Source organism: Ursus americanus, chromosome 24 (genome assembly GCF_024610735.1).
Source record: "Ursus americanus isolate L20-20 chromosome 24, mUrsAme1.1.p, whole genome shotgun sequence".
Lineage (NCBI taxonomy): Eukaryota > Metazoa > Chordata > Mammalia > Carnivora > Ursidae > Ursus > Ursus americanus.
This window is the reverse complement of record NC_142150.1, coordinates 30,842,221-30,866,935: the sequence shown is the minus strand read 5'-3', so window position 1 is coordinate 30,866,935 and position 24,715 is coordinate 30,842,221. Positions and strand designations below refer to the sequence as shown.

Sequence of the window (24,715 nt, the reverse complement as noted above, 5' to 3'; positions counted from 1 at the left end):
CAGGACCCTGGTATCATGACCCAAGCCAAAGGCAGACGCTTAACCGACTGACTCATCCAGGCGCCCCTGAGCAGTAATATTTTGAAGTGAATCTTTTTTTTTTTTTTTTTTTTTTGCTGAGCAGTAGGTCTCAACAGCGGGCTTAAAACATTCAGTAAACTGTTAGAAACAGATGTGCTGTCATGCAGGCTTTGTTGGTTGGTTTATACAGGCAGAGTAGATTTAGCATAATTCTAAGGGTCCTAGTATTTTCAGAATGGTAAATATACATTGGCTTTAACTTAAAGTCACCCACTACGTTAGCCCCTAACAGGAGAGTCACCCTGTCCTTTGAAGCCAGGCGTTGATTTCTCCTCTCTAGCTATGAAAGCCATAGGAGGCTTCATCTACATTGGAATCTGTTGTTTAGTGAGGCCACCTTCATTGGTATCTTAGCTAGATCTTGTGGATAACTTGCTGCAGCTTCTCCGTCAGCACTTGCTGCTTCACTTTGCACTTTGATGTTAGGGAGATTACTCTCCTTAAGCCTCATGAACCAGCCTCTGCTAGCTTCAGACTTCTCTGCAGCTTTACCTCTCTTCACAGAATTAATTGAAGAGACTCAGGGCCTTGCTCTCAGTTAGGCTTTGGCTTAAGAGAATGTTGTAACTGGTTCGATATTTTATCCAGACAACTAAAACTTTCTCCATATCAGCAGTAAGACTGTTTGCTTTCTTACCATTTCTGCATTCATTAGAGTAGCACTCTTAATTTTTTTCGAGAATTTTTCCTTTGCATTCATAACTTGGCTAACTGGTATAAGAGGTCTAGCTTTTGGCTTATCTTAGCTTTGGGCATGCCCTCCACACTAAGCTTAATCATTTCTAGCTTTTGATTTAAAGTGAGAAATGTGGGACACCTGGCTGGCTCAGTCAGTAGAGCATGCAGCTCTTGATCTCAGGGTCATGAGTTTGAGCCCCAGTTGGGCATAGAGCCTACTTAAAAAATAAGTAAAATATTAAAGTGAGAAACATGCAAGTTTTCTTTTCACTTAAACATTTAGAGGTCTTTGTAGGGTTGTTAATTGGCCTAATTTTGATATTGTTGTGTCTCAGAGAATAGGGAGGCCTGAGGAGAGAGAGAGAGAATAGGGAGGCTTGAAAGGCCAGTTGGTGGAGCAGTCAGAACCCAACAACCTTTATCGATTAAGTTTGCTGTCTTGCATGGGTATGGTTCATGGTGCCCCAAAACAATTACAAAAGTAATATCAAAGATCACCAATCAAAAAAAAAAGATTACTGATCACAGATCACCAAAACACTGATCATAACAGCACCGTAAGTTTGAAGCATTGTGAGATTGACCAAAATCTGACATAGACAGTGAGTAAATGCTATTGGGGAAATGGTGCCCATAGACTTGCCTGATGCAGGGTTGCCACAAACCTTCAATTTGTAAAAACCACAGTATCTGGAAACTGCAATAAAGTGAGGTATGCCTGTATCAATTTCTCGGGGAGACCTTCCCTGACCCGAGTCTAGATTAGGTGCCTCTGTTAAACCCTCATAGTAGCTGGCCCCTGGGCTACTATACTATTCAACCTATACTTAGCTCGTAGCTGAGTGCCTAACAGTAACCTCACATGATCCGACAAGCAAATGTACTTGTGGGGCAGGGGGAAAACGTGGATGTTAGGGGGGATTCCTAACATGTATAAAGCAAAATCTCATTTGATTTTTACAACATTTAGTTGAAACATCAGGCAAATTGCTTAATCTCTATGCCTCAGTTTCCTTGTCTGTAGAATGGAGATGATAATATTAACTTTAGAGTTTTAAGAATTTAAATGAGTCTGTACATGTGAAGTGCTTAGAATAGTGCCTGGCCCATAGGGAATGCTCCAGAAGTGTGTATTAAATAAGGAACCACATGAAGATCATACTGTTAGGACAGATGATGAAACTGAGGCTCAGCTAGTGTGTGACAAAGCAAGTCTTAGATCTAACTCCAGAGCCCAACATGGCAGGTTTAGATTGAATTTAATCTTGACTGGAGCTCTCTACAATCAGATTTATTGCAAACAACTGTTCTACTGCCATGGCTTTGCCAAAGTCAAAGATTCTAAAATTAAAATTACCCTCTTTCAATAGATTTTATAATAAAAATGGGTAACTAAGAAAACAGTGGCAAAACTCTCATAAAATTTTAAATCTGTTGCTGAGTGTTTTCACACTTTGAAAAAGGGCTTACTTCAGAATTCCATTAAATATATTTTTCTGACATATTTGAAATACACATTCAACATACAAAATTTTATTTATAAATAACTGAAGGAACACATTTATTATATATTTAAGACTTCTGTGGTTTGATGAAATGGCGCTATTTTAGGAATTATGTTAGAGTTCAAAGCACTCTGCTAGATGCTGGGGTAATAAATAAGATTCAGTTCCTTCTTTCAAAGGAGATGTGGTGCCCAAAAAATGTTAAGGGGGAGAAGTGAGCCTTAGTTTATGGGATGAGTATAGACAAAACCAGCTCCAAGTTTCCTAGCTGGAATTTTAAAGTTTTAGAGCTTTTAAAAACATTGAAACTTGTTTTTGTTTTTTGTTTTAAAAAGGAATGGCTAAGGGGCGCCTGGGTGGCACAGCAGTTAAGCGTCTGCCTTCGGCTCAGGGCGTGATCCTGGTGTTATGGGATCGAGCCCCACATCAGGCTCCTCCACTATGAGCCTGCTTCTTCCTCTCCCACTCCCCCTGCTTGGCTAGCTGTCTCTCTCGCTGGCTGTCTCTCTGTCGAATAAATAAAATCTTAAAAAAAAAAAAAAAAAAGGAATGGCTAAGAGGGCTTCTGGGTGGCTCAGTTGGTTAAGTGTCCAACTCTTGGCTTTGGCTCAGGTCGTGATCCTCAAGGTCATGGGATTGAGCCCCACTCAGCATGGAGTCTGCTGTCCCTCTGCTCTGACTTCCGCTCTCTCTCTCTCTTTCTTAAATAAATCAAATCTTCAAAAAAAGAAAGAAAAGAAAAGAAAGAAAAGGAAAGGAAAGAAAGAAAGACAGACAGACAGGCAGGCTAGGTATTAAAGTGAAAAAGTAAAAGTTCTTTGGCCAGCCCCTTAAACATACTTCTTAGAAGTAGTCATTGTTAACAGTTTTCTGTGGATCCTTCCAGAAAATTTATATGTGATTTCAAATATGTACAAAGTTGTATTCGTTTTCTATGGCTTCTGTAACAAATCACCACAAATCTGGTGGCTTTAAACAACAGAAATTTGCTCTTTCACAGTTCTGGAAGCCAGAAGTACACAGTTTAGGTCGGTCTTATGGGGACTAAAATCAAGGCAGGGCCATGTTCCTCCAGAGGCTCTTGGGGAGAATCCCTTCCTTGCCTCTTCTGGTGGTTGTTGGCCTTCCTTAGTTTGTGTCACATCGCTTCAGCCTCTTCTAATCTTGCTCCTTCCTGCCTTTATGTGGCCTTCTCTGTGTGTGTTAAATTTCCCTCTCTTTCCCTATTAGAAGGATATATGTGATTGCACCTAGGGCCCATTCGGATAATCCAGGATAATCTCCCCAACTCAAGATCCTTAATTTAATCACATCTACAGCAACCCTTTTTCCAAATAAGGTGAAATTTACAAGCTCTAGGGATTAAAATCTAGCGTCTTTGAGGGTAGTTATCAGCCTACTACCAATGTGTACGTCCCCCTATATGGTTTTACTAAACACAGAAGTTAATTAGACTTCATATACTGTCTTACAATTTTCTTTTTAAAACTTAGTATTTCTTCCACATTAATACTTAGATATTTACTTTAGTCTTCATCATCTGTTTTAAAATAGCTACAGAGTACTTTGTTGAATGGATGAATGTCTCACTTTTTAAAAGTTGTAAAAATACACAACACACAAAACTTACCATTTTTAATTAAGTACATTTTAAATTAAGTACATTCACATTGTTGTGAAACAGATCTCCAGAACTTTTTTTCATCTTGCAAATGTGAGTCTGTACGTTCTCTTTCCCCCTTCTCCCAGCCCCTGATAACCATCATTCTACTCTGTTTCCATGAATTTTACTAGTTTAGATACTTCCTATAAGTGGAATCATACATACAGTATTTGTCTTTTTGTGACTGGTTTATTTCATTTAGTGTAATGTTCTCAAAGTTCATCCATATTGTAGCACGTAACAGGATTTCCTTCCTTTTTAAGGCTTGTATTCCATTGTATGTATATACTACATTTTGTTTATCCATTCATTCTTCAGTGGACATTCGTGTTGCTTCTACTTTCTGGGTGTTGTGAATAGTGCTGCTTTGAACATGGATGTACAAATCTTTTTGAGACCCAACTTTTAATTTTTTTGGATATGTATATGTATGTATGTACATATGTATACACACACTCAGAAGTGGGATTGCTGGATCACATAGTAATGTGGTATTCTATTTTTAATTTTTTTGAAAGACTTTATTTATTTATTTGACAGAGCAAGAGAGCCACAAGCATGGGGAGCAGCAGAGGGAGAGGGAGAAGCAGGCTCCCCGCTGAGCAGGGAGCCCAAACTGGGGCTCCATCCCAGGACGCTGGGATCATGACCTGAGCCGAAGGCAGATGCTTAACTGACTGAGCCACCCAGGCACCCTATTTTTAATTATTTGAGCAATGTATCATTTTCCATAGCAGTTGAACCATTTTACAGTCCTACCAGTGGTGTGCTAGGATTCCTATTTCTCTACATTCTTGCCAATATTTATTTTAGTTTTTTTTTTATGTAGTAAGTGTCTTAATGAGTGGGAGTTGATAATCTCATTATAGTTTTGATTTGTATTTTTGATTTGTGTTTTTCTTTTTTTTTTTTTCTTTTTTTTTTGAAGATTTTATTTATTTATTTGACAGAGAGAGACAGCCAGAGAGGGAACATAAGCAAGGGGAGTGTGAGAGGCAGAAGCAGGCTTCCTGCCGAGCAGAGAGCCTGATGCGGGGCTCCATCCCAGGACCCTGGGATCATGACCTGAGCCAAAGGCAGACATTGAACGGCTGAGCCACCCAGGCGCCTCTTTCTTTCTTTCTTTCTTTCTTTCTTTCTTTCTTTCTTTCTTTCTTTCTTTCTTTCTTTCTCTCTCGAACACACAGGCTTGCAAGTGGGGTTGGAGGGGAGGGTCAGAGGGTGAGGACAACAGAATCTTAAGCAGGTTCCATGCTCAGTGTGGAACCCAACGTGGGGCTTGATTTCATGATCCTGAGATCGTGACCTGAGCAGAAATCAAGAGTTGGATGTTTACCCGACTGAGCCACCCAGGCACTTATTTATTTATTTATTTATTTATTTATTTATTTATTTATTTATTTATTTGAAAGAGCATGCAGGAGTGGAGGAGGGGGGAGGGCCAAAGGGAGAGAAAGAGAGAGAGAAATCCCAAGCAGTCTCCATGCCCAGTGCAGAGCTACAAGTGGGATTTGAGCTCACAATCCTGAGGTCATGACCTGAGCCAAAATCAAGAGTTGGACACTTACATCACTTGAGCCACCCAGGCACCCCTCGATTTGTAGTTTCCTGTTGATTAGTGATGTTGAGCATCTTCATATGCTGTTGGCCATTTGTTTATCAAACTTGGAGAACTGTCTATTTTAGTCTTTTGCCCATTTTTTAAAGTGGGTTATTTGGGTTGTTGTACAAGTTTTTTGTATATTCTGGTTATTAACCCCTTATCAGATATATGATTTGCAGATATTTTCTTCCATTCAGTAGGTTGCTTTTTTTTTTTTTTTGTAAAGTAGGCACTACGCTGAGTGTGGAGCCCAGTGCTGAGGTTGAACTCATGACCCTGAGATTAAGAGTTGATCGTTCAGGGGCGCCTGGGTGGCACAGCGGTTAATCGTCTGCCTTCGGCTCAGGGCGTGATCCCGGTGTTACCGGATCGAGTCCCACATCAGGCTCTTCCGCTATGAGCCTGCTTCTTCCTCTCCCACTCCCCCTGCTTGTGTTCCCTCTCTCGCTGGCTGTCTCTCTCTGTCGAATAAATAAATAAAATCTTTAAAAAAAAAAAAAAAAAAAGAGTTGATCGTTCAACTGACTGAGGCACCCAGGCGCCCCTGTAGGTTGCTTTTTTACTCTGTTGTGTCCTTTGATGCACAAAAGTTTGTACATTTGATGTAATCCCAATTGTCTTTTTTGCTTTTATTGCCTGTGCTTTGGGTGTCATATCTGAGAAATCATTGTCCATTTCAACGTCATGAAACTCTTTCCCTATGTTTTTCTTCTAGGAATTTTATAGTTTTATATCTTACACTTAGGTCTTTAATAATTTTGAGTTAATTTTTGTATATGGTATGAGATAAGAATCCAGCTTTGTTCTTTTGCATGTTGATGTCCAGTATTTCCAGCACCATTTAATAAGGAGACTTTTTTCCCCCTTGAGTGGTCTTGGCATCCTTGTCAAATAGATCTTTTGACACTGTATATGAGGGTTTATCTCTGGGTTCTCTATTCTGTTGGCCTGTTTGTCTGCATGCCAGTACCACACTGTTTTGATTACTGTAGCTTTGTAATATGTTTTGAAATCAGGATGTGTGAGTCCTCCAACGTTTTTTCTTTTTCAAAGTAGTTTTGGCTATTCAGCGTCCCTTGAGATTCCATATGAATTTTAAGATGAACTTTTCTATTTCTGCAAAAAATTCTGTTGGGGGTTTGATAATAGGGATTGTGTTGAATCTTTTGGTAGTATGGACATCTTACAAAGTTTTTCAATCCATGGACATGGGATGTCTTTCCATTTATTTGTGTTTTCTTTCAGCATTGTTTTGTAGTTTTCAGTTTCACCTCCTGATTTAGGTTTATTTCTAACCAAATGGATTTTATTCTTTTTGATGGTATTATAAGTGGAGTTGTTTTCCTTCTTTTTGTTGAAGATTTATTTATGTATTTATTTGAGAGAGAGAGAGAGAGTGAGAGAGCACAAGTAGAGAGGAGAAGGAGAAGCAGGCTCCCCACTGAGCATGGAGCCCAACGCGGGGCTTGATCCCAGAACCCTGGGATCACGACCTGAGCCGAAGGCAGATGCCCAACCATCTGAGCCACCAGGCACCCCTGGAGTTGTTTTCTTAATTTTCAGATTGCTCATTGTTAGTGTATAGAAACACAACTGATTTTTGTGTGTTGACTTTGTATCCTGCAAGTTTGCTGAATATATTCCCACAATTTTCTTTTGTGAAATCTCTAGGGTTTTATACATACAAAAGTCTGTCATCTGCAGACAGAGATAATTTTACATCTTCCTTTCCAATTTAGATGCTGTTTATTTCTTTTTCTTGCCTAACTCCTTTGGCTGAAACTTTCAATATGAAATTGCATAGGAATGGCTAGAACAGCCATCCTTGCCTAGTTCCTGATCTTAGAGGAAAAGCTTTCAGTCGTTCACCATTGAGTATGATGTTAGCTATGGGCTTCTCTTAATGGCCTTTATTATGTTGAGATAGTTCCCTTATATTCCTAGTTTGAATGCTTTTATCATTGAGGGTGTTAAATCTTGGCAAATGCCTTTTATTGTGTCAGTTGAGATAATCATGTGGTTTTTGTTCTTTGTTCTTTTCTTTTTTTAAAGATTTTATTTATTTATTTGACAGAGAGAGACAGGGTGGAAGGGAACATAAGCAGGAGGAGTGGGAGAGGGAGAAGCAGGCTTCCCAAGAAGCAGGGAGGCCGAGGCGGAACTCAGTCACAGGACCCGGGGATCATGACCTGAGCAAAGGCAGATGCTTAACGACTGAGCCACCCAGGCGCCCCTTTGTTCTTTGTTCTTGTAATGAGTTATGGTGTACTATATTGGATGAATTTGGTATGTTGAACCATTCTTGCATTCCAGGAATAAATTCCACTTGGACATGGTGTATAATCTTTTTAATGTGCTGTTGGATTCAGTTTGCTAGTATTTTGAGGATTTTTACATCAGTATTTATCAGCAATATTGTTTTGTAGTTTTCTTACAGTGGCTTTGGCTTTCATATCATGGTAATTCTGGCCTCATAGAGTGAGTTTGGAAGTGTTCTCTTCAATTTTTTGGAAGAGTTTCAGGAGAATTGGTGTTAATTCTTCTTTAAATGCTTGGTAGAATTGTCCAGTGAAGCTGTCTCTCCTGGGTTGTTAATGTGTCACTTTTAAATACCCTTTAAATGATAGTTGATAGTAGTAGGATGTTCAGCTGAGTGTGGTGTCCCGAGTAGAGGCCATGGGAATGCCTGCTCTGACTATGATACTGACTTCTTGGTGCCACAAATTGTGTGCTTAGATGTGACTAGATGACTCAGAAACTCTCCTTCCCCATACTGTGCATATGGAGAAGGAAATACAGTTCATATTTCTGACTTCTTGAATCAGTGTTTTTAACCTTTACCACATTACTTTCTTTGCCAGGTGTAAGAGACTTATGATTGTGCTTTTTTTTTTTTTTTTAAGATTTTATTTATTTATTCGACAGAGATAGAGACAGCCAGCGAGAGAGGGAACACAGGCAGGGGGAGTGGGAGAGGAAGAAGCAGGCTCATAGCAGAGGAGCCTGATGTGGGGCTCGATCCCATAACGCCGGGATCACGCCCTGAGCCGAAGGCAGACGCTTAACCGCTGTGCCACTCAGGCGCCCCTATGATTGTGCTTTTTGAGTGTTTTGTGTGAATCTCTTCTTTTTGGCTTGGGGAGAAAATCTATTATTACCAGGGTGAGAGTACCTGGAGAAGCTCTCTCCTTTCTTAAAAAACCCACCCTCCCCCCCTTAAAAAAAATTAAAAAGAGAGTGCCTGGAAAAGGAAAATGATGGTAGAAGCTACATGCATGCAGACTGGTTTCAGATTATCACTACAACTGATAGCATTCCTTTGTAGTAATTTAACCAAAAACTGAAGAGAATGAGGTTATGAGATTTTACTACTGAAGTAGAAGCATTTTCCAAACATTTAACATTAGCTGCAGATGTTGTAGTACTGGAGAACTTGGAATTGCAGGCATGCTGTTTATCGTGTATAAATAGTGGTTGTGGAACATTGTCTCATAAAGTTTCAGAGGTGGGAGAGCTGTTGATACAAACCCCTTGTTTTATGCGGGACAACACTAAAGCTACCAAAGATTCTAATGACGCCCCTAAGGTTTCACAACTAGTTAATGGTAGAACAGAGATTTGGAGATTTTCTTCTTTCCAGCCCAGTGCACCTCTCAGATTGGGGGGGAAAAATTGCCTTTCTACACTTCTGCCTGAACACTGTGGTATATAACTTCTTAAATTATAAAATCCTACTAGCAAGAAGCAGAGCTTTTTTTTTTCTTTTATTTTTAAGTTCATGGATGTTATGTTCTAAATTTAATATCCTCCTTGTACTTTTCTTGTTTTCATTTTTATTTTTAGAGGCAGGGGGAAGGGCAGAGGGAGGGGGGAGACAGGGCCCAACACAGGACTCAATCTCACGACCTTGAGATCATGACCTGAGACCAAGAGTCAGTTATTTAACCGACTGAGCCATCCAGGTGCCCTTGTACTTTTCTTTTAAATTTAACCACAAACGTATGTTCCTAAACAGTATATTGTTTGGGTTTATGTAATAATATTGTATGTTCTTTAGTACCAGCTCCTCTCAGCATGGTTTGTGAAATCCATCTGTATTTTTGCTAATCGTTGTCTTCATTTGTTTTCACTGCTCTATAATATCTTTTCTGTGAATATACCACAGCTTATCCATTCTCCTGTCAATGGGTATTTTAATTGAAATATAATTCACATACCATAAAATTTATCCTTTTAACAGGTACATACAATTCAGTGGCTTTTTAGCATATTCACATAATTGTGCAATCATCACTATCTAATTCCAGAACATTTTTATCATTCCAACAAGAGATTTCATACCCATTAGTAGTCATTCCTCATTCCCCCTTTTTCTTTCTACCCACCCCTGCCCCTGGCAACCACTATTCTACTTTCCCTGTGGATTTGCCTAACCTGGGCATTTCATAGGTCAGAATCATCCAACATATGGCCGTTTGTGCCTGGCTTATTTCACTCAGCATGATGTGTTCGAGGTTAACCCATGTTGTAGCATATATGGCTATTTCAGTCCTTTTTATGGCTGAGTGATATTCCAGTGTGTGGGTATATCACATTTTGTTTACCCTTTCATCAATTGATGGATTTGGGGTTGTTTCCCATTTGGGGCTATTATGACTAATGCCGCTATTAACATTTATGTACGAGTTTTTGTGTGGACATAATGCTCAATTCTCTCGGTAATGGGTTGTTAATAGAAGCATTTTCCAAAATGGATATATACCAGTTTCTTCATGCTCATCAACAATGTATCAAAATTCCAGACCCCCTTTTTAAAGCATTTTTTTGTAATAGTGGACAAAGTATTTATGATAAGTTTTTAAATATTTTCTTGAAGCTTCCTTTTGCTTCCTAATCTAAAGAGAATTATACTTTTGATAAAGATGTTTAATATGATTGTTGATGCTGTGGATAAACTCATCTGAATGTTGGAAAACCAGTTCCACTGATAGATATATAATACATGCTTTGGTTTGTTCTGTTTACTAGGAGTACTTTTTGTTTGGCCTTGTAGCTTGTTGATCCAGATAAAATGACCAGATTTGACTCCTCATAGATGGGATTTGAAAGAGTAATTTTCACTGATATTTCTCTTTGAAAGTGTTATAAAGTAGCATTTAAGATTCATACCAAATGATCAGTGACTGGTTTGTAAATGGAAGAGTACTTTACAAACCATTAACACTAAATTGTGGAAAGAACTGGCTTTAATTCATAGGTGTAAAAGTACAGAGCCATACTAGAAATTAGTACTAAGTAATAATCGAGTTACGCTTGAACTCTCAGACGTTGCTGGTGGGGAGGAATGCAAATTGCTCATATAGCCATTTTGGAAAACAGTTTGACGATTACTTATAAAATTAAACATATACTTACCATACCACCCAGCATTCCCACTCCTGGCTATTTGCCCAGCAACGTTCATATAAAAATCTATAGCAGTTTTTTTCGTAATTGTTAAAAGCTAGAAACAACCCACTTGTCCTTTAACTGGTAACATGGATGAACAAAATGTGTTAGATGATACAATGGAATATTACTCAACAATAAAGAGGAACAGATTACTGATTTGTGCAACAACATGGATGATCTCAATTGTATTATAAGTGAAAAAAGACTACACACTGTATGATTTTTTTTAAATGACATTGTGAAAAGAAAAAAAAAAAAACCTGTAGGAACAGCATGCTGATCAGTGGTTGTGGGGAGTGTTGACTACAAAGGAGCACCAGGAAGAATTTTGGGCTGATGGAGATGTTCTTAATTGTGGTTATGGATTCTCTGTGTCTGCCAAAATCATAGAACTATGTACTAAAAAGAGTGAATTTTACTATATGTAAGTTATACCTCAGTAAACCTTACTTAAGAGCTCTCAGCTTGGGGAGTCTCTCCTCTTCTGTATATAATATTCATTAAACCATTTCCTAAAGTTTCTAAGTTGCCATGTTAAGTAGAAGACTACTGATTGATAATTTGTTTAATTATGAAGGTTTTACGTGTCCAGTTTGCTCTTTTCATGGTATAGTAAAGAAAAAGCAATAACCAAAATAAGATGGGCTATGTTTAGACTGATATTTGGTAAAATATCTAAGAATTATTCAGGAATATTTATATAAAATGTGCATTTGGGACAAAAGATATAAATCCCTATAATAATAATCTTGACCTCTGATGTCTGAGACGAGCTGTACAATTAGTGGATTATTTTTTCCTCTCTCTCTAAATTTTTAATTCACTAACAAGCACAGCACTGGGTATTATCCATTTGTGTGTGTGCATGCACACATATATTCACTGTGCTATGCTTATTGACGGTTATCTAGACTCCTGTCTCAAAGAAAGTGTTGGTCCTAATTTTTGTGATAAATATTTATTATTAAGTATTCATTTTGTATCAAACTGGGAGAAAAGGATGATTAGGTTACATTCTAGCCCTTGCCCTTGAGGTGCTCACAATCTAATGGGGAGGCTGATCTGCAAACCGTTACCCTCAGAGTAGTGTAATATGCTTCATGGGGATAAAACGAAAGGTCTTAATTACCTAATTCAAAACTATCATTCACAGTTAAATGCACTTTAAAATGAGACTTTCTTGGCAGTTCAAAATCACACTATTTCTTTTTTTTTTTTTTTTAAGATTTTATTTATTTATTTGACAGAGAGAGAGACAGCCAGCAAAGAGGGAACACAAGCAGGCGGAGTGGGAGAGGAAGAAGCAGGCTCATAGCGGAGGAGCCTGATGTGGGGCTCGATCCCATAACGCCGGGATCACGCCCTGAGCCGAAGGCAAACGCTTAACCCCTGTGCCACCCAGGCGCCCCCCAAAATCACACTATTTCTTATCTGAATCTATTTCTCTTCCTGTCAGCCTGAACCTAGAATTCTCTAAGATCTTCTGAGACCTTGTAACCTCAGTCTGTTCCGTAGTAAACAGACCAGTCTTCATGCCTGTTCTTCAGAATCTATATTTCCGCTTGAACCCATGTTTGAGATGGAGAATGTTAGGGCACTTACAAATGGTCTTTCACGTCACTAAATTGATTCCCATACTTGTTTGGTGGTAGTTTAAGGCTTTGTAAGATGTGTTTATTCATCTAGATTAGGTGGAAGAATATAGGCTTGGTAAACACATAAATCTCTTTCCTGATGGTATGAGACACAAAATGCAGTCAAACCTTGTAAACTGAGATTGAGGAAAAATTGCTCCTATGAAAAGAAAATTAAAACTCATTGACAACCTATGTAGAGCTCAGAGACCATTACTTAACTCCCTGAGACAGTAATCCAGTTTCTAGTACAGTTTTCTCAAGAACTCTTCATATTAAATTGGATGGCTGCACATCACAAGTGTATTTGCATGTAAGATTTCTTTATCTACATAGACAAGTTGTGAATTCTTGGTCAGTTTTTTAATTCTTGTGCCAATTCTTGGCACGTTTTGCTCGCGAGAATGAGAATGTTTTCCATTTCACTTCCTATTACCGTCCTACCCATCTTCTGTCATTGTCTGGGATTTCTCATGTGGAGAAGGAAGGCAGTAAAAGGGCAAGGTGAAGCAATGCAGGCTGCCAGAATTCCTTTCTGGGCCTTTCAGTTACCATTTGAAGAATACTAACTGCTCAAATTAATGGAATAAGCAGCTTACATAATGGGAGCTATGGATTTACCCTGATGCTTTGCCTATTGCCTGCAGCAATTTTTTTTCTTCCCTGGAGGAGGGATTAGGATTGTGATGGTAGGAACTGGTCATCTCCTTTGTTTCTGGAACATTGCCTGTGTTGCCACCAAAGAAGAGGCCCACCCAGCCGGGGTGGAGCCTTCCCAGTTGGTCCTTCATTTGCCTCAGGCGTTGGAAACCCTGTGGGCTGGAAGAAGCACCCTGAGTCCTGCAGACCTCTGGGCGAAGGTGCGGCCCCTTTAAGCCTTGAGTGTGTGCCGGGAGGGGATTGAGGTGGGGCGGACACTCTGACAGCGAGCTCTGGGCCCCGCCCCCGGAGGAGGCGTTTCCCAGCGGCCCTCCGCACCAATGCCGCCGCGGCCCGCCGGGTATTCCTGCTGATTTTGCTCGGACCGTAGGGCCCCCCAGACCTCTCCCTGCTCAGGGAGCGTAAGTGTCAAACTGCGGGCGAGGGTCAAGCATCCTGTGCCCATGCCGGAAGTCCTGGTGGACAGTGCAGGGGACTTTCCTGGCCTATCAGAGGCTTAGGCTGCGAAAGAGCGTAAACAATGCCGGCTGCAGTGAGCTAAAGCCTGGGGCATCTGCTCTACTTCTGGGTGGTGACAGCAGCCCTAGGGTGCTTGTTTGGATTTGCAGTGGTTGAGCGGTGTCCACGACCCGGCTTTGCCCCAGCCTGGTTCCTACTTGGGGTGAGGAGAGGGTTGCTTTTACCCGAGTATATATAACCCCATTGAGCTGGATGGGTGGAGCTGGATCTCGTGTCCTGGGCCTTGGGTCCTTCGCCTGGGATTTGGAGACCTGGGTAGTTTAGGGATGAGTAAGCATTAGATTTTCAGCTACCGTGGTGCAGTTGAGCAATAACTGTGGAAGTTGACCTAATTCACAGCCGGGTTTAGCTTTCCATCTCCCCAGAGGCCTGTGTTGGTGTGGGTACCCCTTTTGGAGACATTAACAGTGATCGATTACTAGGAAGAGTCTAGTTAGTCTTCAGTCTTCTGTCCTGCTGATATGAATAGCAGGATGTGTAAGAGACAGCTCAGAGACAGCTCTTTACCCCTTCCCCTTCAGAGGGAATTTGTGAGAGGCCACCATCCCAGGATGAGGGCAGCAAGCACACCCAAGTTTGCTGAGATAACCTGCTAGAGAAGCCGTTCAGATTTCTGGCCTCCTGATAATGCAGAATAGTCCAGCAAGAGGTTAATACTTGTCCTTGTTAATGGGAATTACTGGAGGCAGTAAAGTTTTTTAAATTAGATGGAAGGGCTTGTCATTTTGTTACTGGTTACTTAGAGATGAGCTTTTGTCTGGCTTGGCCACCTTATAAAAATTTTAAATTTTCTATGACAGTTACATAATTGTTATGCTTCTTTAGTCCATTTGTCCTTTCGATACAAGGTTTGAGTAAAGCTTTCTGGGCTTGTATGTGTATTCTGTTTTATCCCTGTATTATAATAATTATTTTTGGGGGGTGAGTCTATTATTATACTTCAAAGGGGTTGCTTTTTGAGTGGGCAGAAATTTTCCTCAAACTTCCCTCACACTTATTCTGTGGTGTTGCAGTAGCATTTCCTTAGCCAGAAGTGAGAGTCCAGGAATGGTAATCAGATCCAGATCTCTTGTATTGTGATAGTGAAGAGCTTTTGTAGGTCAAGAGCTTGGGAATTAGCCATAAAATAGTTTCACTGCCACAGCTTCTTCCGAAGTAGAAAGCTAAAACAGTCTGTTCAGTAGCTGTGTAGTTATTCTTATAGACTGTCAAGTTACAGGAACTTAAAATAAAAAGATACTACACTTGGACCCATGAGTGGTGCGGTACGGCAGAGTTGGTGGACTAAGAGAAAGGAGATAGAGATTGTAGGCCCAGCTCTAACATTACTCATGACTTAATCTCTTGGTGCCTTACTTTTAGCTGGTTGATGAATGAGAAAATGCATAGATTGCTTGGGTCTGTATGTTATAATAATACATAATGCATACTTAATAGGTAATTTGTTACTTAATTAAATACTAAACTGGAAAATCAGTTTGAAATTTATTCTAAGTTCTGCCTTTATGTATGACCTTGGAAACATTTCTTAACCTCTGGTCTAAAAATAATTACGTCTAAACCTTTTTCAGCAGTAGTGTGGACTGTATGGTATTTTGAGCTCTTTGGAAGATGTTTTAGATACAGCAATGTTATAAGATTATAATATTTCTGTAGAACAGATTTATTTTATCTGGCTTCCTTATCTTTTCCTCTGTTTTAGGCCAGGGTAAAGCCTCTGTGTATAATTTGAAAGTATGAACATTTGTAGTATGGACTAGATTGAATGAACCATAGTAAGCATCATATATAGTTCAAATTAATTTTATTAATGCATCTCTTTGTTGACAACTTTATTCACTCTTGAAGCATCAAACCTTGCTGTGTAATGACTTGGTTTCCCATGTCCGTGTTTATAAAATCCAGAATCGTCTGTTTAATCCTGGGGCTACATTTCCAACCACTTGAAGATCATATTTCTCAAGTCTAAAACCAAACTCATCATATTCCTCACCTCTTCTCTAGTCCCCCAAAATAAACAATCCAGAACTACTTCTGATATTTTTCTGTCATTAGCCCTACTGTTTTCCCAGTCACCTAGACTGGAGTCTCCTGCTAGACGACTTCTGCTCCCGCATCCTTACTTGCTAAGGCTTACTGATTTTACTTCTTTAATGTAACTCCCTTCAGTCCCCCTGCCCATCCTTTCCATTCCTAAGACCCCTCTGGCTCCAGTTTATCTTTGTCTTAGAGTACTGTGGTAATTTCCTATCAAGATTCTATTTTTCTCTCCCTTTCAATCCATTCTACCTAGATTTATCTTTCTGAAGTAGGTAGAATCATGTCATTGCCCTGCTTCAGTCATTAGCATCTTCTGCTGTTTAGCCTAATATTCAAGATTCTATATGATCTGACCCTCGTCTACTTCTTATCTTAGACTATAGTAAATGGAGCCATTCATTGTTCTCTGAACATGCTCTGTACTTTCCTATCTCCAAGACTTTGCCTTTCTTTTTTTCTCAGCCTAGAGTATCTCCTCTTCGACTTCAGTTTGTTTGTCTGCTTTTTTGAAAATCCGGCCTGTCATTCATCACTGAGTTCAGATGCCATCCTTTCTGTGAGATTTTCACTGACCATTCCTCACTCACTGGTGGTTAATCCTATTTCGAACTCCTCTAACTCTGATTTATGCCTTGCTCAAAGCACTGTCCACACATAATGTATTTTGTATTATGATTATTGGTTTAGACTTCTTACTTGTACCCCTGTGAACTTAGGTACATCATGGTTTGCCCATAGGGAAATTCAGTGAATGTGAATGCTTAAGGTAAAATTGAAATAGAGTAATTCCTTATTATTAGACCTTGGTATTAGAAAGGACTCTAATCTGTGCAGCCAACCCATGCACATGTTAAATGATCATTAGCTTGAACAAATCATTCTTATCTTTCTTATCTCTTAAGGCCTTTTGTTAGTAAACTTTGTTTTTTGTTTTTTTTTTTTTTTTTTTTTTTTTTTAAATTTATTTTATTCGACAGAGATAGAGACAGCCAGCGAGAGAGGGAACACAAGCAGGGGGAGTGGGAGAGGAAGAAGCAGGCTCATAGCGGAGGAGCCTGATGTGGGGCTCGATCCCATAACGCCGGGATCACGCCCTGAGCCGAAGGCAGACGCTTAACCACTGTGCCACCCAGGCGCCCCTGTTTTTTGGTTTTTTTTTTAAAGCAGCATTTTTGTTTTGTTTCATTTTAAGATTTTATTTATTTATTTGAGAGAGAGAGAAAGAGCACAAGGAGGGAGAGGGAGAAGCAGGCTCCCTGCTTTACAGGGAGCCTGATGCAGGGCTTGATCCCAGGACCTTGGGATCATGACCTGAGCCGAAGGCAGACGCCTAACCGACTGAGCCACCCAGGCACCCCTAAAAAGCAGTTTTAATGAAATATAATTTATATATCACTCACCATTTAAAGTGTATAATTCAATGGCTTTTCTAGATTTGTGCAATCATCACCACAATTTTAAAACATTTTCATTACCCCAAAAAGAAATCCTATATTCCTTAGCTTTCACCCTTTTATTTATTTTTTATTTATTTATTTTTTTAAAGATTATTTATTTATTTATTTGACAGAGATAGACAGCCAGCGAGAGAGGGAACACAAGCAGGGGGAGTGGGAGAGGAAGAAGCAGGCTCCCAGCGGAGGAGCCCGATGATGTGGGACTTGATCCCAGAACGCCGGGATCACGCCCTGAGCCGAAGGCAGATGCCTAACAACTGCGCTACCCAGGCGCCCCTACTTAGCCTTCACCCTTTTAATTTCCCCAAACACTTCAGTCCTGGGCAAACACTGATCTACTTTCTGTGTCTTATAGACTTTCCCATTCTGGACATTTCATATGAATGGAATTATTTAATATGTAGTTCTTTGTAACTGGTTTCCTTTGGTATAATGTTTTCAAGATTGATCCGTGTTATAGCATTTACCAGTACTTCATTTCGTGTGTGTGTCTGTGTGTGTGTGTGCGTGTGTGTGTGTAGTAAAATACATACAACATAAAATTTACCATCTTAACCATTTTTAAGTGTGCAGGTCACTGGTATCAGATACATTCATATGTTGTGGAACCGTCACCACCATCTACCTCCATAATTTTTTTCATTTTGGAAAACTGAAGCTTTATACTCCAGTCCACCCATTCACTGACAAGAACCATTCTCCTTTATGTCTCTGATTTTGACTACCTCATTTAAGTGGAATCATACAGTATTTGTCTGTTTGTGGCTGGCTTATTTCATGTTAGCATAATGGCCTCAGGGTTCATCCAGGTTATAGCATATGTCAGAATTTCTTTTTAAGTCTAAATAATATTCCATTTTATGTGTATTCTACGTTTTAGCTATTGTGAATAATGTTGCTATGAAATGAACATGGGTATACAAATAATGTCTTTGAGACCCTGCTTTCAATTTTTTTGGGCATATACCAAGAAGTGGAATTGCTGGGTTATTTGGTAATTCTGTTTCTTATTTTTTGGGAAACTGCCATACTGTTTTCCACAGCAGCTGTACCATTTTACATTCTTTTTTTTTTTTTTTAAGATTTTATTTATTTATTTGAGAGAATGAGCTGGTGAGAGCTAGCATAAGCAGCAGGGGGACTAAGAGAGGGAGAGGGAGAAGCAGACTCCCTGCTGAACAGGGAGCCTGATGCCGCCGTGGTCCCAGAACTCCAAGATCATGACCTGAGCCCAAGGCAGATGCTTAACCAACTGAGCCACCCAGGCACGCCCCCCCCCCCCCCCCCCGTTTACATTCTTAAGAACAGGGTTCTTTACAAGGGTGTCAATTTCCCCACATCCTTGTCAACACTTGTTTTTTTGTTTTGTTTTGCTCCGTTTTGTTTTGATAGTAGCCATCTTAATAGGCGTGAGGTGATATCTTACAGTTTTGATATGCATTTCCATAATGATTAATAATGTTGAGCTTCTTGGGGCGCCTGGGTGGCACAGCGGTTAAAGCGTCTGCCTTCGGCTCAGGGTGTGATCCCGGCGTTCCGGGATCGAGCCCCACGTCAGGCTCCTCCTCTATGAGCCTGCTTCTTCCTCTCCCACTCCCCCTGCTTGTGTTTCCTCTCTCGCTGGCTGTCTCTATCTCTGTCAAATAAATAAATAAAATCTTTAAAAAAAAAACAATGTTGAGCTTCTCATGTGCTTATTGGACATTTGTAGATCTTCTTTGGAGAAGTGTCTAGTTAAGTCCTTTGCCCATTTTTTAATTGGGTTGCTTGTTGTTGAGTTTTAGGAGTTGGTTTTTTCTAGAGCGGGCTCAATCCCACGACCCCGAGATTATGACCTGAGACGAAATCAAGAGTCAAGCAGTTAACTGACTGAGCCACCCTGGCACCCCTTAGGAGTTCTTTATAGTACTTCATTTCTTGTTATTATTGAATAATATTTCATTGGTATGGATTTACCTTTTTTTTTTTTTTAATCTGTTAATCAGTGGATGGACATTTGGGTAGTTCCCATTCTTCGGCTGTTGTGAATGTTAGTTTGGTTTCAGTTTGCTGTGTATATTGAAAACAGTACAACATTCCTCTAAAGAAAACATTTGGCATTTAACTTATGTGACTTTTCATGAAATTGTTACATTTTATTCTATATGTATTTCATTTTATACTGATTCTGAGGTTACTCTTCATTACTTCCTGTATTTGTTCTGAAATGTTCCCAACGCCTTTACTTTCCTTTGTGATAATGGGTAAAATTTGCAGATAGAGGCAAAGTTCAGCTTTCAAATAAGCGGTGACTTTAATGATCCCTTCTCCAAATGTTCTAGAATTATAGTCAAATTTAGAACTAATTTGAATTATAGCCATCATAGTTCACCATCCTTTTGCTTTTTATTAATCTCAAGGAAAGATTTTCTTTATCAGTTGGTAGAGCCATCTCAATGGAATGGGGTGGGGCGGGGTGGGGGGGGAATGGGGTTGGATTGCATGAACAATTCCAAATTAAATTACAATTCAAACTGTAGTTATTCCCCTCTTATCCAAAGGCAGGTTAACAGTGTTTAAGGCCCAGTTGGGTAGTTAGACTTGATTATTTGGCAGCTGCTGATTCGGGATGATTCCCCCTTAAATTTTAAATTTTAATATCTAAATTATGTAAGTCCTTTTGGAGGCAGATAAACTTGTTTTTCATGTTATGCTCATTTACTCTTTATATTTTCTTTTCTTTTCTTTTTTTTTAAGATTTTGTTTATTTATTTGACAGAGAGAGAGTACAAGCAGGGGGAGAGGGAGTGGGAGAAGCAGGCTGATGAGGGGCTGGATTCCAGAATCCTAAGATCATGACCTGAGCCGAAGGCAGATGCTTAAACAGACTGAGCCACCCAGGCGCCCCTACTCTATATTTTCTTTCTTTTTTTCCCTCTATATTTTAACTGAATTAAATAATCACCAAAATAAATCTTATTATTTATAAAGTTTGAATAGTTTTCACTATAGATAATCTAGAAACCATATGTAGGTAAATTGTAAGAATTTCACCAAAGTAGGATTCAAGAAATCTCTCCTAGACCAGTCTCTCCCACTTAGGTGACCTTGGGTAAGACACTGAACCTCTGTTTCCTTATATGTAAAAAGAGGACAATTATATTTGCTTTATCCCATGTTGTTCTTTGTGATTTTTTGAGCATTGTGAGAATAGAGATTGAAAAAAAAAAAGCTCTTGCTCAAGGGAGTCTTACAGTTTAGTAAGGAAGAGCTGCATAACTACAAATAATACAGAAATGAAAGAAAACCCAATGAAGTAATAAAATTGTGCTTGCATTTACATTGTAAAATACATAGAAGTGGTTAAATGTCTTCCTCACTAGATTCTCAAATAAGAAAATTATTGTAGAAATACTTATAAAATATGAAGTACTATTGAGATATATGATTGGTATTAACTGTTTTAAGTAGGGATTTTGGGACTAATGTAAATAGTGCCCTAAAGTCTTTGAACGTAAGGAGACTTCATGTGATCATAGAATTTGAAAGGTTGTAGACCAAGAGATTTTAACCTGGGATTATAAAATTCAGGGATTCTTTGAAATTGGAAGGAAAAATAATGGCATCTTTATTTTAACTAACCATGTAACTGAAATTTTAGCTCTTTCTTCCATTAAGAATGTAGACCATAAGTCACAATGTTAGAAGGATGCGTGTATTGTCACCAATAGAAATAATTTTCATAATCACATGATGTCATACAATATATCAAAATATTTTTGTTCATTAGAACTTCAAAATTATAGTAATTATTAAACCTGCTAGATTTTATTTAATGTATTAATGGAGAAATTAATATATTCACATTTTAAAGTAAATATTTTGATAACATTTGATTAATTACTTTAAAATAATTTGGCATAATCTTACGTATTTTATGCATTAAGAATTATTCTGGGGGTGCCTGGGTGGCTCAGTTGTTAAGCAACTGACCCTTGATTTCAGCTCAGGTCTTGGTCTCAAGGTCATGAATTTGAGCCCTATGTTGGGCTCCACACCTAGCTTTAAAAAAAGGCCTATACATTATGTGTAATATATTTTTATTTTGTTTCTTAAGATTTTATTTATAATTATTTGAGAGAGAGAGAGATAACGAGTAGGGGGGAAGGGTAGAGGGAGAAGCAGACTCCCCTCTGAGCTGGGAGCCTGACTTGGAAATTGATCCCAGGACCTTGAGATCATGACCTGAGCTGAAGGCAGACAGTTAACTGACTTGAGCCACCCAGGTGCCCCTATTTTACTTTCTTTCAAACATTTGACTTATGACTTGTGTTAATGAATATATCATTTTCAAACAACTGTTACGAGTAAAATGCTGACTAAATTCATTTTGGGGTATTTGTGTTTGTTCTTTTAATCCTATAGAATTAAAAAATAAAGTCAGTTGTAATTTAGAAATGAAGTAAGTATTTTCAAATTAGGAACGCCAAATACTGATAAATTGGTAAATTGCTAACATTTATTGAGTCCTTGCTAGATGCCAAGTACCTAGTCTAAGAGTTTTAGATGGACTAACTCCTTTAATCCCCACAACAACCCTGTGAGGTAGGGTTATCCCCTACCATTATCCCCACTTTACACACAAGCATGCTGAGGCAATATACATTTCCCTAAGTAATTTACACAGGGTCTCCTCTTAAGCGGTGGTTCTGAAGATACAGAATTCTTTTTTTTTTATTTAGATTTGCAGATAGAAATAGAAGGTAATAAAGTTTTCTCAAGTTTGATAAAACTGTTAGTGCTTTTTGGATTATTGTGGATTTTTGGTGTGGATTATTGTGTGCTTTTTGGATTATCCCCAGCAGACATTTATTGATCATTTTTTATGTTCCAGGCAGTGTGCATGATGGTGGATTGAGGGGTACATCTACCTGTGCTATAAATGCTGGTGTCATCTGAACTCTGTCCTGGACCTTCTTACTATGTACTCTTCCTCAGTGCTATGGTCCTTCCCCTTGGTTTTACTTACATTTATCTACTGATAACTTCTAAATTTTTATCTCCAGGCCAGATCTCTCTCTTGAGCTCCAGGCTTAAATCTCCAGATGCTGCACTCGTCTACACTTGTGTGTGTCTCAAACAGCTTGTCCAAAACTTCATCTTCCTCCCTCTCTACATTCACTCTGTAAGAACATTCTTTAACACTCCTTATATCTCTAAAATCCATCCGTTTTCCTCTCTCTGCATTGCTACTATCCCTAGGTCCAGGCCTTTGATCTAGACCACTGTATTCTAACTGATTTCCTTCCATTGTTACTGCCTTCCAAACCATTCTTTACATTGCTTTTTTACATGTACAATATACAGTCTTCAAAAAATGCAAGTTTGATGGCATATGTAATGTTTATTACATTACATTATGTTAATGTAATATTTACAGTCCTTCAAAGTTTCATTTTACACTTGAGATTAAGTCCAAATTCCTTAACATTGCTCACAAGACCTTCCAAGGTTTGATCTTGACTACTTTCCAGCCTGACTTTACACCCCCTTACTTTCTGTGTTGCATTTTATACTTTAGCCTTGCTGAACTTGTTTCAGTTCCTCAAACCACTATAATAAAAGCAGTTAGAATAGGTGCTGTGGCAGCTTCTAAACTCTTATCTCCATTTCTGTACTTGTCTCGGATACGTTTGTGAACCATCACAAGTCTTTGGACCACATTTTGAGTAGCTTTGATCTATAGTACACACATGGATGAATTTTACAAATGAAATACTGAATGAAAAAAGGAAGTTATGGAAGACAACATACAGATAATATTTTTCTAAAGCTCACAATAAGCACAGTTAATTTTGTTGTTTAGGGATGTGTGACTGTGGCATAGAACTAAACGAACTTCAGGAAAGTGCTTATGTGGGAAGAAGGATGGGGTAGGAAAGATGTGCACAAGTGGAACAATATTAATGGTAGTGTTCTAATTTTTAGACTGGGTTTAGGTCATCGGGTCAATTTTATTGTAATGCTTCATAGCACATATTGTGTATATTTTCTTGTATATGTAAAAAACTAAATTCTAAAGTTAATATTAAAACAAATATGGGAGAAAATTAGTGGATAAGTCCTTTTTGTTCTTAGCATATCAATCCTTGAAGACAAACACAGACAGAGCAAAGAGTCCCCAGTCCCACATGTATAAACAAGCGCTGTATTCATTATTTCAATGGCTGGGCAAGTTTTGGTATGAAGCAAGCCTTTCCTTTAACTAGAAAGAAATAAGCCATAAACACCAATTTTTTAAAACTCAGGCAATAAAGTAGTAGAAGCCATTTCAGAAAGTATAACATAATGGCATCTAAATTTTATATGAGACTATTAGGTTGGATAACCTTTTTCTTCATGTTTTCTAAAAGCAACCAACAAGAAAAAAAGAAAAAGTATTGCAGTGAACTTAAAGAATACTGACAAATACTGACAGTTCACATTCTCTTGGTTGGAAAATATTTTGAAAGCTTTCATTGAGTGTTTGTCTTTAAACAAAAACAAAAAACCCAGATGGAAGATTGCCTTTGCATCTCAGACTTGTGCCAAAAAAGTAACTTTGGAGGTTTTCAACCCAGGCTGCATGTTAAAATCACCTGAGAACTTAAAAAAAAAAAAAAAAAAATCTATTGAGATGAAATTCACATAACATAAAATTAACTCTTTTAAAGTGAACAATTCAGTTGCATTTTGTATAGTCACAGTGTTGTGCCAGCACCACCTCTATCTAGTTTCAAAACATTTCCATCACACCACAGTAAAACTTCTTACGCATTAAGCATTTACTTCCTATTTCCCATTCTGTCAAACTCCTGGCAACCGCCGGTCTGCATTCTGTCTCTAAGGATTGATCTATTCTGGACATTTCATATAAATGGAATCCTGCAATACGGGACCTTTGCGTTTGACTTCTTTCACTTAGCAACATATTTATGAAGTTCATCTGTGTGGTAGCCTGTATCAGTATCATTCCCTTTTATGGCTGAATAATAGTCCATAGTAATTACATACCAGACTTTGTTTATTCATCTACTGATGGAAATTTGGGCTATTTATTGCCTCAGGTGAATAGTGCCGCTGTGAATATGTATGTACATGTACTTGTTGGAATACCTGTTTTCAATTCTTTGGGTATATACCCAGGAGTAGAATTGCAGAGCCTTTTGATAATTCTATGTTTAACTTTTTAAGGAAACACCAAATTGGTTTACATGGTAGCTGTACTTGGGGGACTACAAAAATACACAGATCTAATAATTTTTATTGTATTTTACAAGCATAATAATGTACAGTTACTTGAAATTTTTAAAAAAGATGGATCATTCACTAAAGAGTTTGAGAAGCACTGCATAGCTCAATCATTTAAATTGCTGTATAATATTGCACTCAATGAATATGCCACT

At 38.7% G+C, this 24,715-nt stretch overlaps 1 protein-coding gene across 3 annotated transcripts in view; it reads left to right on the top strand.

Annotated features, from left to right (window-relative positions):
- CKAP5 (cytoskeleton associated protein 5) overlaps positions 1–24,715 on the top strand; it is a 108,076-nt gene that overhangs the window by 10,669 nt on the left and 72,692 nt on the right. Inside the window, exon 1 of one of the 3 annotated variants that reach the window (XM_045786546.2) lies at positions 13,547–13,676. The exons of 1 other annotated variant lie outside the window; for it this stretch is intronic. The gene's annotated coding sequence lies outside the window, so the exon portion shown is untranslated. Of the gene's footprint in view, positions 1–13,546; positions 13,677–13,774; positions 13,937–24,715 lie in introns of those variants that run through there. One more of the 3 variants, XM_087854815.1, reaches the window with a different exon arrangement.